Below are 18,804 nucleotides of genomic sequence, written 5' to 3' on the forward strand. Positions count from 1 at the left end.
ACATCAACCCCAATACTTTTGAATGCAGGACTATCTAACAAGTGTAGGTAGAATTGTGACACCATACTCATAGGAGAGAAGTTATATTGTTAGAACTTCTCCTTTCCTGGAGGAATAGTTGTTGCATCAAATTATAATATTCTATCAATTCTTGTGTTCACATTTCTACCTCATTACACGTATTCCCAACTCATTTATTTTTCAGGACAACCATCTTGCAAGTAAACGTTTCCAAAGGGCAGAGGGAAATAAAATAACTTGAAAGCTTACAAGTGGTTAATATTTAATTACTTCTTTTTTATTTATTTACAGATTGTTGGTATTGATGTCAATGACAGCTTTTATGACCCACTTCTGTCTTTGAGAAAATGATCGCTAGTTTCCTCCTTGAGTCATTGCAGCCTGGACCTTTTGTCTCTGTACAAAAAAAAAACAGACATGAATATCATGGATTTCATTTATCATGAAAACGATCGGCATTAACGTTCACTGGAGTTATGTGTTGCACTCTCAGCAAATTGCTTCCAATTATTTTGGATCTATAAGCATCCAATATGATATCTGCATGTATATTGCAAATAAAAATCAACAATATAAATGACAGTTTTATGCTGTGCAGAGAGAACTTTGGTAAATAGAGCCATTAATCCTAATTATGTATCAAACTTGTTAAATAACTTGTAAACATAGTTAAACAACTCAATAAAAAGCTATTCCTTTTTAAATGTTATTTTCAGTCTGTAGTGCACTTGGCTTTTATAGCATTGCTTTTTTTGAAAAATATTCTAGAACACTTCATTTACTGTTTTATATATAATGAAATAACCTTTTTAAACATTACTGCAAGTATGTAATATCTCTAAAGAGTACCTAATTCTGTGGATAGGAAGGCAATTCTTCAATTTGAGCTCTTGAAAAACTACATTTACATGCATGGGATAAGTCAAGGTTACTTCGAGATTGAAATATTTTTTATGTTCACAGTCCACCTTCTGCAGCAAATTGATCATATTTTGTTAATTCAGTAGAGACAAGGTTAGATGCCTTTTTAAGTGTTTGGTGTCTGTTTTTTCCAAGACACCAAAAGAACACCATTTGAGTTTTTAAAATTGCAGGAAAAGGATAAACAAATAAGGAGAACCACAAATACAAGAACATCTGCAGATGCTGGAGATCTAAAGAAGGGTCTTGGCCCAAAATGTCGACTGTTTACTCTTTTCCATTGATGATTTCCAGAAGGAGTTCAATAAGATGCCGCATTAAAGATTTATCCATAAGATAAGGATGCATAGAGTTGGGGGTGATGTATTATCATGGATAGAGGATTGGTTAATTAATAAAAAGCAGAGAGTTAGGATACATGGTTGTTACTCTGGTTGGCAATCAGTAGTGACCGCCATGCTGCAGGGGTCGGTGCTGAGACTGCAATTGTTCACAATATACATTAACGATTTGGAAGAGGGGACCATGTGTAGTGTATCTAAGTTTGCTGATGATACTGAATTGAGTGGAAAAGCAAATTGTGCAGCAGAGTCTGCAGACAGGTATAGATAGGTTAAGTGAGTGGCAAGGGTCTGGCAGATGGAGTGCAATGTTGGTAAATGCAAGGTTATCCATTTTGGAAAGTAAAATGAAAGAGAAGATAATCATTTAATTGGCAAAAAAAATGCAGCATGCTGCTGTGCAGAGGGACTTGGGAGTGTTTGTGCATAAATCACAAAAGATTGGTCTGTAGGGGCAGCAGGCTATCAAGAAGGATTGTTGGTCTTCATTGCTAAGGGGATTGAATTTAAGAGCAGGGAGGTTATGTTGTAACTGTAAAGGGTACTGCTGAGGACACATCTGGAGTACTGCATTTCTGCTCTCCTTACTTGAGGAAGATTATACTGCCTTTGGAGATAGTGCAGAGGTGATTCACCAGATTGATTCCAGAGATGACGGGTTTAGACTATGAGGCGAGACTGAGTCACCTGGGACTGTACTCACTGGAGTTCAGCAGAATGAGAGGAGATCTTTTAAAAAATCATATAAAATTATGAAAAGGATAGATAAGGCAGGAAAGTTGTTTTCACTGGTAGGTGAGACTAGAACAAGGGGACATAGCCTCAAGATTCAAGAGAGTATTTTAGGAAGGAGATGAGGAGGAACTGCTTTTCCCAGAGAGTGGTGAATCCGTAGAATTCTCCGCTCAATGAAGTGGTGGAGGCTACCTTAGTAAATATATTTAAGACAAGGTTGGATAGATTTTTGCATAGTAGGGAAATTAAGGGTTATGGGGAAAAGGCAGGTTGATGGAGATGAGCCCTTGGCCAGGTCAGCCTTGATCTTATTGAATGGTGGAGCAGGCTTGATGAGCCAGATGGCCTACTCCTGCTCCTATTTCTTATGTTCTTATATTCTTTATTCTCCCCACAGAATTTTGTGTGTGTTGCAAATAAGAAGAACAACATTTCTGCAAACATTGCCATGGAAAGCTCTTTAAAGTAGCTCTCCAATGTTTTAAATACATACAATGTGGATAGTAATGAAAGAAGTGACCATATTCACTTAAACAGAGTCATGCAGCATGAAATTATGCCATTTGTCCATTGTGCCTGCACCATCCAACAGTCACCTTACACAAGATAACACCTATTCCTTTCTTTTCTTGTTTAGATTTTTTCCTGTAAATCTCTTTCGACTTACAACTGTTGACAGACATGGTCACGAGGATCATCTGGAGAAGATGTTGACATCTAGCCAGGACTGTAGTATCTGTCTTGATCCAGGTCATAATAATCCCATTACCTAGGACTTCTTCACCCAGCCTTCCAGCTAATGACATTACTACCATTTAAGGATAGAAATTTTAGGGGAATTGCATTTCCTTTCATATATTCCTTCAGTTTAATATTGTCATTGTTGCACTCATTGGAAGTGTTCAGATTATTCGGCAGAAAGAATTGAAAAGAACAGATGGTCATGTACTAAAGTTGTTATCACAAGCACATTTGCTGTGATGACCTGCAGATTCATAAAGCAAACCTGGATCAAGACAGATAATACTGTCCGACCTAGATGTCAACATCCTCTCTAGATGACCCTTGTGGCCATGTCTGCTGACAGTCGTAACTATTTTAAACAAGCAAAGTATGGAATAGGCATTTCTATGTTGACTTATTGTTCAATATTCAAGACTCAGATTCATTCTTCACGTGTATGTTGAAATGTACAGTGAATTACATTGTTTGTATTAACAACTAACACACCCAAATGTCACTACAAGTGTCACCACACATTCTGGTGCCAACATAACATGCTCGGCAGAACATAACAGAGCACAACAGCAAAACAAATCCCTTTCCTCCCTCCCGTCCCTGCACAAGCACAGTCAAGTCAAGTCAAGTCAACTTTTATTGTCATTTTGACCATAACTGCTGGTACAATGCATAGTAAAAATGAGACAACATTTTTCAGGACCATGGTTTACATGACACAGTACAAAAACTAGACTGAACTACGTAAATTAAAAAAAACACAGAGAAATCTATACTAGACTACAGACCTACACTGGACTGCATAAAGTGCAGAAAAACAGTACCGGCATTACAATAAATAATAAACAGGACAGTAGGGCAAGGTGTCAGTCCAGGCTTCGGGTATTGAGGAGTCTGATAGCTTGGGGGAAGAAACTGTTATATAGTCTGGTCGTAAGAGCCCGAATGCTTTGGAGCCTTTTCCCAGACGGCAGGAGGGAGAAGAGATTGTATGACGGGTGCATGGGGTCCTTCATAATGCTGTTTCCTTTGCAGATGCAGCGTGTAGTGTAAATGTCCGTGATGGCGGAAAGAGAGAGCCCGATGATCTTCTCAGCTGACCTCACTATCCGCTGCAGGGTCTTGCGATCCGAGATGGTACAATTTCCGAACCAGGTAGTGCTGCAGTTGCTCAGGATGCTCTCAATACAACCCCTGTAGAATGTGATGAGGATGGGGGGTGGGAGATGGACTTTCCTCAGCCTTCACAAAAAGTAGAAACACTGCTGGGCTTTCTTTGCTATGGAGCTGGTGTTGAGGGACCAGGTGAGATTCTCCGTCAGGTGGACACCAAGAAATTTGGTGCTCTTTACGATCTCTACCGAGGAGCTGTCGATGTTCAGCGGTGAGTGGTCGCTACGTGCCCTCCTGAAGTCAACAACCATCTCTTTTGTTTTGTTCACATTAAGAGACAGGTTGTTGGCTCTGCACCAGTCCATTAGCCGCTGCACCTCCTCTCTGTAAGCTGACTCATCATTCTTGCTGATGAGACCCACCACGGTGGTGTCATCGGTGAACTTGATGATATGGTTCAAGCTGTGTGTTGCAGCACAGGCGTGGGTCAGCAGAGTGAACAGCAGTGGACTGAGCACGCAATGCTGGGGAGTCCCCGTGCTCAGTCTGATGGTGTTGGAGATGCTGCTCCCAATCCGGACTGACTGTGATTTCCCAGTCATGAAGTCTAGGATCCAGTTGCAGAGGGAGGTGTTCAGGCCCAATAGGCTCAGCTTTCCAATCAGTTTCTGAGGCATGATTGTGTTGAATGCTGAACTAAAGTCTATGAACAGCACTCGAACGTATGTGTCTTTTTTGTCCAGGTGGAGGGTGGTGGCAATGGCGTCATCTGTTGAGCGGTTGAGACAGTATGCAAACTGCAGGGGGTCCAGTGAGGGGGGGGCAGCAGAGTCTTGATATGCCTCATGACGAGCCTCTCGAAACACTTCATGATGATGGATGTAAGTGCAACGGGACGATAGTCATTCAGGCAGGACACTGAAGACTTCTTCGGCACGGGGATGATGGTGGCGGCCTTGAAGCTCATTGGAATGGTGGCGCTGCTCAGGGAGATGTTGAAGATGTCAGTGAGAACATCTGCTAGCTGGTCTGCACATCCTCTGAGCACTCTACCAGGGATGTTGTCTGGTCCAGCAGCCTTCCGTGGGTTGACCCTGCACAGGGTTCTTCTCACATCGGCCACAGAGAGACACAGCACCTGGTCATTTGTAGGAGGGGTGGACTTCCTCACCACCACATCATTTTCCACCTCAAACTAGGCGTAGAAGTTAGTCAGCGCATTTTGGAGGGAGGCATCACCAGCACAGTCAGGTGATGTTGTCCTGTAGTTGGTGATGTCCTGGATGCCCTTCCACATGCACCGCGTGTCGCCGCTGTCCTGGAAGTAACTGTGGATTAGCTGGGCATGTGCACGCTTCACCTCCACCCTCCAGGAGACTCAGACTCAAACTCAGGCTTGCATACATTGGGTTTTGACTTTCCCAGTGGACTCTAGGATATTTTCAGACTTGACTACAGCCAATGGGTTCAACTTCCGAACTACCTATTAGACCCTCAGGCCTAGATCCTCAGATCCCAGGAGACATTGATTACCAAACACTAGGCCTTGAACTACAGGCTCCCTGACAATGGGACCCCAAACACTAGGCTTTGAACTCTGATCTCACTGATTCCTGAACCCGGGGGATGGGTGGGGGAGGGTGGTCATTGAAACTCGTGCCTCTTGCCCAGATGGAACTCCGACTCTGGCGGGGGTGATCTTGCCCACTTTCTGCCGGCCCAACATCCAGCATCCAACCACAGATGTCCCACATTCGGGTCCCTGGAATTGTTCTGAACACAGTGATTGCAGACTACCGCTAGATCTGCCAGCAGTGCGGTGCAGAATGAGTAGTTGGTTTTGACTCACTGGCCATAACGTGTCAGTCACAGCATTACTTTTATTTTGTTGGTGCAGTTGAGTGGTTTGGAAATAACTTTGCAAAATGTCAGGATTATAAATTATATATGAATTACAAGTATTCAGTCTAAATCTTTGATCAAATTTTCCACCACTTGGATGAATGGATTATCATTCAGCATTTATTGTCCTGGAAATAAGGTTTGAGAAGCTTCATCAATAATCTCACTCCTATAAGCGACTAAAGATAATTTGCCTGAAAGGGGAAAATGAAAACTTGTTCTAACAGAGATGAGAATAATGTATTGATTTTTGATTTATAGAGTCATAATGCAGAAACAGATTCAGTCCAACTGAAACAGGTCCATGCCAAGCAACGACACATCTAAGCTAGTCCCAATTGCTCATGTTTTGCCCATATCTCTCTAAGCCTTTTCTATTTTTGTACCTGCACAAAAGCCTTTTAAATGTTGTTAACCCTTCAACCATTTACTGTTGCAGTTCATTCCAAAAATGTACCACCATCTATATTAAGAAGTTGCCGCTAGTGAATCTCGTCTGCACCTTCTCCAGTGCAATGACATCAATATATCATAGCAGACTATGCAATAAAATCAGTCACATCTACAAAAATTTGAGAAATCATAAGATGAGAATGACAAGCAGTATTATAAACAGTAGAAAATGACATCTTCTTCAAGCTAGTTCAATAAATTTAAACACCATTGAGTGATTGGTTTATGGACTTTTTGAGTATGACAATAATTGAGAAGGAGAATGGCACTAAATATTCTGTCAAAAACAGTGAGGCTAATGGTGTTTTCTATTATTTATGCGTAAATGCCACCACAAACTCAGACAAGACCAGATGTACGATTGCGCAGAAAATGAAACAATATTGTTGGAGGCAACCCGCTCAGAAACAGCATGTCACATCTGGGTTCACTGTTCAGATTCTTTGCCTGGTGTGAAGTCCCATCCATACATGGAAATTAGGAAAGAAACATGGTGGGAAAGGTTAAATTGGTTAGTTCTAGTCTCAGTATGTGTTTAATCATGTGATAACATTGGTAAATTGGTTCATTAATGTCACATGAATTGAGGTACAGTGACAAAACGTGTTGTACACATTGTCTATTACAATAGTGCATTGAGGTAGTACAAGGTAAAACTATAACACTGTGCAGAATAAGGTATTACAGTTACAGAGGAAGTGCAGTATAGGTAGACAGTAAGAGTCAAGGTCATAATGCATTGATATCAACATAATATCAACAGTCTATCTTAGACTAGGGAAACATTCATCAGTGGAATGCAAGCTGTCATTGAGCTTGGGGGATGTACTTTCATGTATTTTCACTTGGGCGAGGGGAAAAGAGAGAAAGTCTAGGGTGAGTTGGGTCTTTGATTATCCTGCTGCTTTATGTTAAGTACAGAGTCAATGAAGGGGAGGCTATGGTTCGTGATGTATTGAGCTGTGTCCACACTCCCTGCTGTTTCCTAAGGAATTAGGGGCACAAACGTGCTTTTTTTTTGGGGTGTGGCAACAATGTGTTTGGACCAGGACAAATTATTGATGATGTTTATTCCTAGAAATTTGAAACTATCAACCCTCGTAATTTCAGTGCTGTTGATGTAAAGTGGAGCATATATATCATTCCCTCCCACCGCAACACCACTCGCTGAGGTCAATAAGCAGTTCTTATTGAGAGAAGTATGTTGTCATGACACCATGTCACTAAGCTTTCTACATCTTCCTGTACTACGACCCAATGTTATTTGAAATATGGCCTGCTATAGTGGCATCATCTGCAAACTTGGAGACATTGTGACAGCAGAACCTGGCTATGCAATCATGAGTGTCCAAGGAGTAGAGATGGGAGCTGAGGACAAAAGCTGTGTGGGCTGCTGGTGTAGAGGATAATAATGGCAGAAGTTTTGCTGCTATCCTTACTGATCGTGCTCTGTTGGTCAAGAAGTCAAGGATGCAGTTGCAGAAAGAGGACTTGAGTTCCAGGTTTCGGAGTTTGATCAAGAGTTTGCTTAGAATTATGGTTTTGAAGGTGGTGCTGTAATCAGTGAACTTAATAAGCTGGTAAGGAAGGCGGGCTCTGTCGTGGGCAAAGTACTGGAGAGTTTAACATCGGTAGCTGAGCGAAGGGCGCTGAGTAGGCTACAGTCAATTATGGAAAACTCTGAACATCCTCTACATAGCACCATCCAGAGACAGAGAAGCAGTTTCAGCGACAGGTTACTATCAATGCAATGCTCCTCAGACAGGATGAAGAGGTCAATACTCCCCAATGCCATTAGGCTTTACAATTCAACCGCCAGGGCTTAAGAACTTTTTAAAAGCTATTATTAATGCTTTTTGAGATAGTGATTTAGATGCATATCATATTTTTTTACTGAGTTAAGTATTGTATGTTATTAGTTTTGCTACAACAAGTGTATGGGACATTGGAAAAAAAGTTGAATTTCCCCATGGGGATGAATAAAGTATCTATCTATCTATCTATCTATCTATCTATCTATCTATCTATCTATCTATCTATCTATCTATCTATCTATCTATCTATCTATCTATCTATCTATCTAGTCTACGTAGGTGCATTTACTGGCTAGATGCTCCAAAGGTGAGTGTAGGGCCAGGGAGATGGCATTTCTAACTGTTAACCTATTTCACCAGTAGATGAACTGCAGTGGGTTGAGGTTGTCTGGGAGCTGGAATTAATGTGCGCCATGACCAGTCTTTCGAAGCACGTCATGATCACATCTCAAAGCATATCAGAGCCACTGGGCATTAGTCATTAAGTCACCTTACATCTCTTTTCCAGGATGATAGTGGTCTTCTCAAAGCAGGTGAGAACGGCAGTCACAGTAGTGAGAGGTTAAACATGTCTGCCAATTTCCCTTCCAGCTGATCTGCGCAGGATGTAAGAGCAGAGCCAGGGTTACCATCCAGACCCGTTGCTTTCCTGGGATTCACTCTCCAGAGGATTGTTCTTATGTCTGCAGTGCTAACTGTAGGTTCAGTTGCATTGAAGGTTGTAGGGGTGGGTGATGACCTACCAATCACTTTCTGCTCACAACATGCTGAGAATGGGTTAAGTTCATCAGGAAGGACTGCCATTTATCTCTCTGGAAGTAAATTGTTACCCATGTAGTTTCTAATTCCTTCATATTTTAATTGTTGGAAGTTTCTTTTAAAGACACTAAAATTTATATTTTTCTTCCTTCCCTTGTTTCTATTTTAATCAAACCTTTCTTTGTATTTCTATACACCACTGGAATTGATTTGACATTGAATTCATTCATTTTACCTTACACTTTCTTGTTCAGGCCTTGAAGCATTAATTTCTGAAGCAATAGCTTCAGTATTGATTCATTAAGAAGATACACAATTAGCTGCTTTTTCATTCATATTGCAGATGACCTGCACACATCCCACACTCCGAGCAACTTGCATTGCAAAATATCATCACTACTATACTGCACATTAAAAGGCAAACCCAGGTCATTGTGATGACCTGCCACAGGGATATTTGGAAGGAGAGAAAGTGATATGGGACAAAGAAGAGGAGAGTTTAAGTGTGCACTTACAATACAAGAAAGAATAAGTGAGCAACACACACAAAATGCTGGAGGAACTCTTCAGGTCAGGCAGTATGTATGGAGAGGAATCAACAGTCGAGAAGCCGAGCCGAGACCATCTAATCAGGGCAGGAAAGGAAGGGTGATAAAGCCAGAAAAAGTAATAATACACACAAAGCGGTGTGATAACTTAGTGGTTAGCACAGTACTTTAGAGTACCAGCAACCCGGGTTCAATTACCACTGCTGCCTGTAAGGAGTTTGCTTGCTCTCCTTGTGACCGTATGGGTTTCCTTTGGGTGCTCCAGTTTCCTCTCACAGTCCAAAGCTGTACCGATCTGTAGGTTAATTGGTCATTGTAAATCATCCTCTGATTAGGCTAGGGTTAGATCGGGGGTTTGCTGGGCAGCACAGCTCGAAGGGTCCGCGGTGTATCTTGATAAGTAAATCAACTTTAAAAATGCTGGAGGAACTCAGCAAATCAGGCAGCATCTATGGAGATGAATAAAGAGTCAATGTTTCAGGCCAAAACCCTCTATCAGAACTAGAAAGAAAGGGGGAATAAGCCAGAATAAGAAGATGGGTGAGGGGAAACAGTACCAAGCTGAAAGGTGATGGATAAAGCCAGGAGAAGGGAAGCATACGTGGGTGGGGAGGGAGGTGAAGTGTAAAGGTGGGAGGTGTTAGGTAGAAAAGATAAAGGGCTGAAAAGGAAGGAACCTGACAGGAGAGGAGAGTGGATCATGGCAGAAAGGGAAGGAGGATGGGCATATGAGGAGAAGAGAAGTGGTAAAAGGGAATAGGGAATGGGGGAATGAAATGAGAGAAAGAGGAGGGAGAACATGTAACCAGAAGCTAGAGAAATCAATTTTTATGACATCTCTTTGGAGGATACCCAGACAGAATATGAGGCATTTCTTGTCCAACCTGAATGTGATCTCATCGTAGCAGTAGAGGATGTCATGAACTGACATTTTGGAGTGGGAATGAGAAGACAAACTGTAATGGGTGGCCACCGGGAAATCACACCTATTTTGGCAGATGGACCAAAGGTGCTTGATGAAGTGGTCCTCCAACCTACTGTATTCCAAGTCACCCAATAGAAAGGAGGCCACAAGAATGATCCCAAGCAGACTCGTATGTGAAGTGTCACCTCACCTGAAGGACTGTCTGAGGCCCTGAATGGTGGTGCGTGAGGAGATGTAGGGTTAGGTGTAGCTTTAGTCCTGCTTGTGGAGAATGGGGAGGAGAGAAACATGTGTTTAGTGGAGGGAACCCATTGTAGATGGTGGAAGTTATGGAGAATAATGTGCTGGTTACAGAAGTTTATGGGATGGTAGATAAGAACATGGGAAATGCTGTTCCTGTAATACTGTGGGAGGATGGGATGAAGGAGAAATAGAAGAGAGGCAGGTGAGAGTAGCATTAATGGTATTGGAAGAGAAACCCCACTCTTTGCAAAAGACAGACATCTCAGAGTTTCTAGAAAGGAAAGCTCATCCTGAGAAAAGATATGGTGGAGACAAGGGAACAGAGAAAAATAACTGTGAGAGTCAGTAAGTTTGTAAAAGAGATCAGTAGATAGTATATCTCCAAAGATAGAGACAGAGAGATCGGGAAAGGGGAGAGAGACATCAGAGATGGACTAAGTAAGTCTGATATTAGTGTGGAAGTTGGAGGCAAGCTCATCATGGATGCTGGAAGCAGCACCAATGCATTGCAGTGTAGAAAGAGGTGGTAAGTGTTGCCGGTGTAGTCTTGGAACTTGGACTCTTCCACATAGCTAATGAAAAGGCAAGCATAGCTGGTACCCATGAGGATTCCATTGCTACACTTTGCAGTTGGAAGAAGTAGGAGCAGCCAAATAAGCAAATGCTGAGGATAAGCGAATCAGGATTATTTCATATTAACAATGACAGTGGTATGAATGGAGCCCAAGTCCCTGGAAAGATGCACATTCAGAAAGAGACAGTGACCTTTGCAGTATTCAGAGCAGGTAGATGAAGGCTAAGTTTGTGTTGGGGTTTTATTTTTGAAAAAAGATATTTCTTTGCTTCTTCACTAACAAAGATGAGCTTCCCAATTTGTTAGATCTATAAATTCTCCATCTGAGCAGTTAAATTTTCCTTGAATTTATTTTATTCTGCTGTAAAACTACACAAAAACTACATGTAGAACCTCTGTGTAATAACATCTCATCTTATTAGTACTTGCCCTTTTCTGCAGTTTCAACCCCTGTGAATACCATTTGGTCTGCACCCATTCATCTAACTAGTTATTGAAAGTGTTAGAGTATCACATTTCTAATACATTTTTCATGAACTCTCAGCCATTATCACATAAATGAACCAAAATAGTAATTTTGTACAGGATTGCTCATCCCTGTAATACATTGAAAATATTTAAATATTCCAGAAGCAAATGAGACTGAGAAATACTTGCCGCAGTTCAAATATGGCCTGAGTTTAAAAATGCAGTTGCAATATTTCTTAATTATCGGAAAACACAAAAATCAGCACAATCTGCTGCTGATTTAAATGCTGACTGGGTGAACACAAGCTCAAGCAAGGAGGTAAATGGCAAAGAAGAGGACAATAATCTGCTTTGGTTAGGTACTTGCAGTTATTGCTAAATAAATGTCCACACAATAATCCAATTTCTAAATAACAATCTGTTTAACATTAATGCAAGTTATTTTCTTCAGGTACAAGTGGTACGATAAATCCTATTTTGTGTGTAATCAATACCAATTTCGACAATGGAAATAGAATGAAGATGAAAACATTTTAATTGATCCAGAATGCAATGTTAAAAGTTCAAAGCTTCTCAATGCTTATTAAATCTAGAACAGAAAACATCCTTCATTAAAGCAGAATACTGGCCAAGTTAATATCAAAATATTCCTATTTCAACTTTTCTCTTTCATGTCTTCATAAGCAATGAACCACGAAAGAGAATTTTCTCTTATTTTAGTAATTTTAGCATTTTTGCTGATGCATTTGTTATCGTTTCAGGTTCATAAATGACTCCTTACTATGGATTACATAAGAACATGATGAATATAATTTCCCCTTCTCCATTGGCTGCACTGGTAAGAGAGATGCCCAGTGACAGAGGCAGTTGCATTTTATGGAAACCAGATGGCATTATGGTCCATGAGACTGGAAGTCTTTGCCTCTGATTTTAAATGTTCCAATAATCTATAAATGTTATTCACACTTAAGAACAAAAGAAACAGAATCAGGAAAAGCTATTCAGGCCTGTGGGCTTGCTCTGCCATTCTAGAAGATCATGGTTGGCATATCACCTTAATGCCAATTACCTGTACTGCCCCAATATTCCATGATTCTGTTAATATTTAAGAATGTACCAATCCGCAACCTACATACGTTCAGTGACTTAGAGTCTCCACCGTCAACTTTGTTACAAATTTCAACTGCCCTCTGGATGAAGAAATTTCTTCTCATTTCAGACCTGTGTGGCTCATGCCTTATTTTCCAGTTTAGTTATTTTTGCGCAAAACAGAGAGAATTGGTATCATAACAACAAGCCTGTACTCAGCGTCAACAAAGCCAAGGAACTTTAGGATGGGGAAGTCAGGCAAACAAACACCAGCCCTCATTAAATGGTCTCTGGTGGAAATGGTGAACAGTTTCATGTTCCTGAATGTCCACATCTCGGAGATCTGACCCTGGGTCCAGCACATAGATGCAACTATGAAGGTGATGCAGAGAGTCTCTACATCCTCAAAAGATAAAGGTAATTCAGCATGTTATCAAAGACTCTACCAAACTTATAGAGATGAAGAGTATGCAAGTCATTCTGACATCACAGACTGGCATGGAAACTCCAATGCACAGGAACACAAAAGGCTACGGACCACAATTGACTCAGCCTCTTCCAAAATGGGCACAACTCTCCCCACCTACAAAGACATGTACAAAGTTTGATGTCTTAGGAAGACTATCTAAAACCAGGGATCTCCAACATCTGCCCACTTCTTGATGCTGCCGTTAGATTGAATACCTAGGAGCTTGAAGACTTACAGCATAAACTTTGACAACAACTTTCCTAAACGCCATCATGTTCTTGAACGCACCTGTAGAACTTCAACATAACCTTGGACTATATTCCTTTTTTTTTTCTCTCACCTTCCACTGATATTGTTATTTTTATTTTGTTGTGTGGTTTATGTATAATTTGTGTTAATTTAAATTTATGCTAATTTATGTTTCCCTTATTTGTAATGCGCTCTGCTACTGCTGCAAGAAGCTAATTTTCATGGCATTTATACCCTGTGTATGTACTGTATGCCTATACAATAAACTTGAACCATTAACTGTGGAGGTAAAGAGGGAATAATTTAATTCAGCAAGCATTCATGGGTAAAAACGTTTCCTCTTTTCTCTTACTTCTCCGGAGTGTGATTTCAAAGATTTTTGCCCCTTGTTATCAGCTTCCCATTCAGCGGAAGTGATTTCTCTGTCTTTTCCTTTGATTCCCAATGCAATTTCTTGAAACTTCACCTTAAAAAGGAACAATTTGTGTTCCTATAGCATGCAAATAAATCTGTACTGTGTCCGTTGTAAGGCGAACTAACATATCCTGAGGTGCAATGCCAAGAACTGAAAACATTCTGTAGAATTAAGGGTCAGAACTGCATACTAATTGCCCTTTAATGAGGGTCATAACATTATTGTTCTATTCCTGGCCTGGTCTCACAAAATATGGATCCAAAATTCAGAAACTTAAGTTTATATCCTATTATAGCAGCTGGGAAAGAAAATTTTAAATATTTAAATTATAAATGTTTGTATAAGTAATGATTACTATTAAGAAATCAGAATGAAAATAGAATACCTGGCTAACTGATGTCCCACAGAATGAAGCTCAGCTTTACTTTGGTCAATAAGTGACTCCAGCTTCACTAATGTGACTATGTCTTTAGCACCCTCCGAAATTACCAGGTTTCTCAGTTCAGAGATAGTTTTGAAAGGGCAACAAATGCTTGACTTGGCAGTAATGATCGTATCCTATTATTTAAAAAAATCTCTCTGATCACCATCCTTCATGTAAACTGGGACCTTCTTAGTGGATGGGGTTTAGAAGGGGCAGAATTAGAAGCAGAATTGTGTTTACTTCTTATATCCTTCACATACATGAGGAATAAAAATCTTTATGTTACGTCTCTGTCTCAATGTGCAATTTGCAATCATAGTTATTTATAATTATTTATAATAAATAGAACAGTCTATGTAACATAGAAATACACTCAGATCAGCGTGAGTTAATCAGTCTGATGGCCTGGTGGAAGAAGCTGTCCTGGAGACTGCTGGTCCAGCTTTTATGCAGCAGTACCATTTCCTGGATGTAGCAGCTGATATAGATTGTGGTCCCCAGTGATCCTACGGGCTCTTTTTGCACATCTGCCTTTCTAAATGCCCTGAATCATGGGAAGTTCACAACTACAGATACACTGGGCTGTCCGCAGAATCCTGTGATTAAGGGAGGTACAGTTCCCATGACAGGCAGTGATGCAGCCAGTCAGGATGTTCTCAATTGTGCCCCTGTAGAAAGTTCTTAGGATATGAGGGCCCATACCCAACTTTCAAAACCGTCTGAGGTGAAAGAGGCACTGTTGTGCCTTTCTCACCACACAGCTGGTGTGTACAGACCATGTGAGGTCCTCAGTGATGTAGATGCTGAGGAACTTAAAGCTGTTAAGTGTTAAATTTGCTGTTAAATTAAACTGTTAAATTTGTTAAGTGTAACCAGGAAAGTTTCTTAAATTAATTTGTGGGACAGTCCAATGAGGGGAGGGGCTATACTGGACCTAGAGTTGAGTAATGAGCCTGTCCTGGTGACTAACCTTTCAGTGGGTGAAGATTTAGGGAACAATGATCACAACTCCTTAACTTTCAGCATAGCTATTGGTGAGGATAGATATGGTCCTTCTGGAAGAGTTTTATATTGGAGTAGGACAAATTACGAGGGTATTAGGCAGGAACTAGGAACAGTTAATTGGGAACACCTTTATCTGGCAAGTCCACATCAGACATATAGAGGGTGTTTAAAGATCAGTTGCACAGAGTACAAGAAAGATATGGTTCCTGTTGGAAGAAAGATCATGGAAGGAAAGATAAAAGAACCTTGGATGTTCAGAGACGTGATGAATTTAGTCAAGAAGAAAAAGGAAAAGTATGTAAAGCTTCAGAAGTTTGGATCAAACAAGACACATGTGGAGCATAAAGAAGTCAGAAAACAACTAAAAAAGGGAATTAAGAAAGCCAGGAAGGGCCATGAAAAGTCCTTGGCAAGTAGGATTAAGCTGAATCCCAAGGCATTTTATACATACATCAAGTGCAAAACTAGGGAGATGACTAAGGAGAGGATATGGGGGGTATGCTTGGATGCAGAGAGTGTAAGTGAGGCACTTAATGAACACTTTGCTTCAGTGTTTACAAAGTAATAGGATATGGAAGACCAGGAAATCAGTGCTGAGTGTGTAAACACGTTAGGGCATTCAGAGGTCAAGGAGGAGGAAGTGTTGAATCCTCTAGGGAGTATTAAGGTGGCTAAGTCCCTAGGGCTTGATGGTATTTACCCCAGGCTATTGAAGGAGGCAAGAGATGAAATTTCTGGGGCCTTGACTAGTATATTTTTGTTCTCTCTAGCCACAGGCAAGATCCTGGAGAAATAGTGAGTGGCTAATGTTGTACCTCTATTTAAGAAGGAAACAAGGGAAAATCTTGGGAAGTATAGACTGATGAGTCTCAAATCAATTGTAGGGAAATTGCTGGAGAAAATATAGGATATATGAGTATTTGGAAACCCATGGCCTATTTAGGGAGAGCCAGCATGGCTTTGTCCTTGGCAGTGGATGTTGTCTACATGGATTTTCGTAAGGCGTTTGACAAAATTCCTCAAGGGAAGCTCTTCCAGATAAAGATGCATGGAGTTAGTGGCAAATTGGCTGTTTGGATTCAGAACTGGATTGCGCGTAGAAAACACAAGGTAGTGGTTGAAGAGATTTATTCGAGCTGAAGGTCTGTAGTTAATGATATTCCACAGGGATCTGTGCTGGGATCTCTACTACTTGTGACCTATATAAATGACCTGGATGAAAATGTAGATGGGTAGGTTAGTAAGTTTGCGGATGTTACCAAGATTGGTGGAATTAAGGATAGTGTCGAAGACTGGCAAAGAATACAGCATGATATAGATCAGTTGCAGGTATGGGTGGAGAAATAGCAGATGGCATTTAATCCAGATAAATGTGAGATGTTGAACCTTGGTAGGGAAATGCAAGGAGACAGTGGTAGGATCTTTAACAGTTCTGCTGAGCAGAGAGAACTTGTAATCCAAGTTTATAGATCCAAGTTCACAGATCCTTGAAAGTGGCTACACAGATCAATAAGGTGGTTAAACAGGCTTATGGAATGCTTGCTTCTATTAGTCAAGGCACTGAGTTCAAAAGTCAAGAGTTTATGTTGCAACTTTATTACTCTGTTAACCAGAGTTACTTTATAACTCTGGTTAGGCCACATTTGGAGTGTTACGTAAGTTCTGGTCTCTTCACTTTTGGAAGGATGTTGAGGCTTTGGAGAGGAAGCAGAAGAGGTTTACCAGAATGCTACCTGGTTTAGGGAGCAAGTTCTATCATGAAAGGCTGGATAAACTTGGGTAGTTTTCTCTGGAGCGCCAGAGGCTGAGAGGAGACCTGATAGAAGTTTACAAAATTTTAGGAGGCATAGATGGAGTGGCAAAGAGTATCTGTTACCCAGGGTTCAACTGTCTAATACCATTAAAGATGAGAGGCGGTAGGTTCAAGGGGGATGTGAGGGGTAGGTGTGTTTACTCAGAGAGCCATGGATGCCTAGAATGCACTGCCTGGTATGGCGGTAGTGACAAATACATTAGAGGCTTTTAACAGGTGTTTGGATGGGCTCACGGATATGAGGAATACTGTCGGAGGGAGATATTAGGGTTTTGTTGTTTTACATTTGCTTTTTAGCTGATTCAGCATGACATCGTGGGCTGAATTGCCTGTTCCTGTGCTGTACTGTTACATGTTCTATGTTCTATCACCCTTTTCATCAGAAGCTTTCATAAACTTTCAGTGGCATTTCAGCCTTTTAAGATCTCCACAGCCCCTCATCTTTCGTCATTGAGGAAGTGCTTGTTTAGATTTCCTGGGATTTAGTTTTCCTTCACAGCCGCTAGTTAATTATGATTCAGACTAGAGTTCAGGATGTCAGAGGTGGCTGTGTGGGAAGAGGGGTGCAAGATTCATTTAAAGGAAAGTGTAAATATGCATTAATATTTTTCTCATGCTAATATTATGTACAATTCCCAATTGTAGAGAAAGATAATGGGGAAGTCAGCTTTGTCTTTCCACTTTGTGTCCTTTTCACCAATACTACACAATAACCTACACAAAATGCTGGTGGAACACAGCAGGCCAGGCAGCATCTATAGGAGAAGCACTGTCGACGTTTCAGGCCGAGACCCTTAGTCAGGACTAAGTGAAAGGAGAGATACTAAGAGATTTGAAAGTAGTGGGGGGGAGGGGGAAATGCGAAATGATAGGAGAAGACCGGAGGGGGTGGGATGAAGCTAAGAGCTGGAAAGGTGATTGGCGAAAGTGATACAAAGCTGGAGAAGGGAAAGGATCATGGGACGGGAGGCCTCGGGAGAAAGAAAGGGGGAGGGGGGAGCACCAGAGCGAGATGGAGAACAGGCAGGGTGATGGGCAGAGAGAGAGAAAAAAAAACAAACAACTAAATATGTCAGGAATGGGGTAAGAAGGGGAGGAGGGGCATTAACGGAAGTTAGAGAAGTCAATGTTCATGCCATCAGGTTGGAGGCTACCCAGCAGGTATATAAGGTGTTGTTCCTCCAACCTGAGTGTGGATTCATCTTGACAGTAGAGGAGGACATGGATAGACATATCAGAATGGGAATGGGACATGGAATTAAAATGTGTGGCCACTGGGAGATCCTGCTTTCTCTGGCGGACAGAGCGTAGGTGTTCAGAGAAACGGTTTCCCAGTCTGCATCGGGTCTCACCAATATATAAAAGGCCACACCGGGAGCACCGGACACAGTATACCACACCAGCCGACTCACAGGTGAAGTGTCACCTCACCTGGAAGGACTGTCCGGGGCCCTGAATGGTGGTGAGGGAGGAAGTGTAAGGGCAGGTGTAGCATTTGTTCCATTTACAAGGATAAGTGCCAGGAGGTAGATCGGTGGGAAGGAATGGGGGGGACGAGTGGACAAGGGAGTCGCGTAGGGAGCGATCCCTGTGGAAAGCAGAAAGGGGGGGAGGGAAAGATGTGCTTCGTAGTGGGATCCTGTTGGAGGTGGCGGAAGTTACGGAGAATTATACGTTGGACCTGGAGGCTGGTGGGGTGGTAGGTGAGGACAAGGGAAACCCTATCCCGAGTGGGGTGGTGGGCAGATGGGGTGAGGGCAGATGTGCGGGAAATGGGAGAGATGC

General features: G+C 41.5%; 1 long non-coding RNA gene across 1 annotated transcript in view; it reads right to left on the minus strand.

Annotated features, from left to right (window-relative positions):
- Positions 1-290: 290 nt before the first annotated feature.
- LOC140735086 (uncharacterized) overlaps positions 291-18,804 on the minus strand; it is a 41,925-nt gene continuing 23,411 nt past the window's right edge. Inside the window, exon 3 of the long non-coding RNA XR_012100682.1 lies at positions 291-417. This is a non-coding gene — a long non-coding RNA (uncharacterized lncRNA). The remainder of the gene's footprint in view (positions 418-18,804) is intronic.

The sequence above is a fragment of the Hemitrygon akajei genome, chromosome 11 (assembly GCF_048418815.1).
Source record: "Hemitrygon akajei chromosome 11, sHemAka1.3, whole genome shotgun sequence".
In the NCBI taxonomy this organism is placed as follows: Eukaryota; Metazoa; Chordata; class Chondrichthyes; order Myliobatiformes; family Dasyatidae; genus Hemitrygon; species Hemitrygon akajei.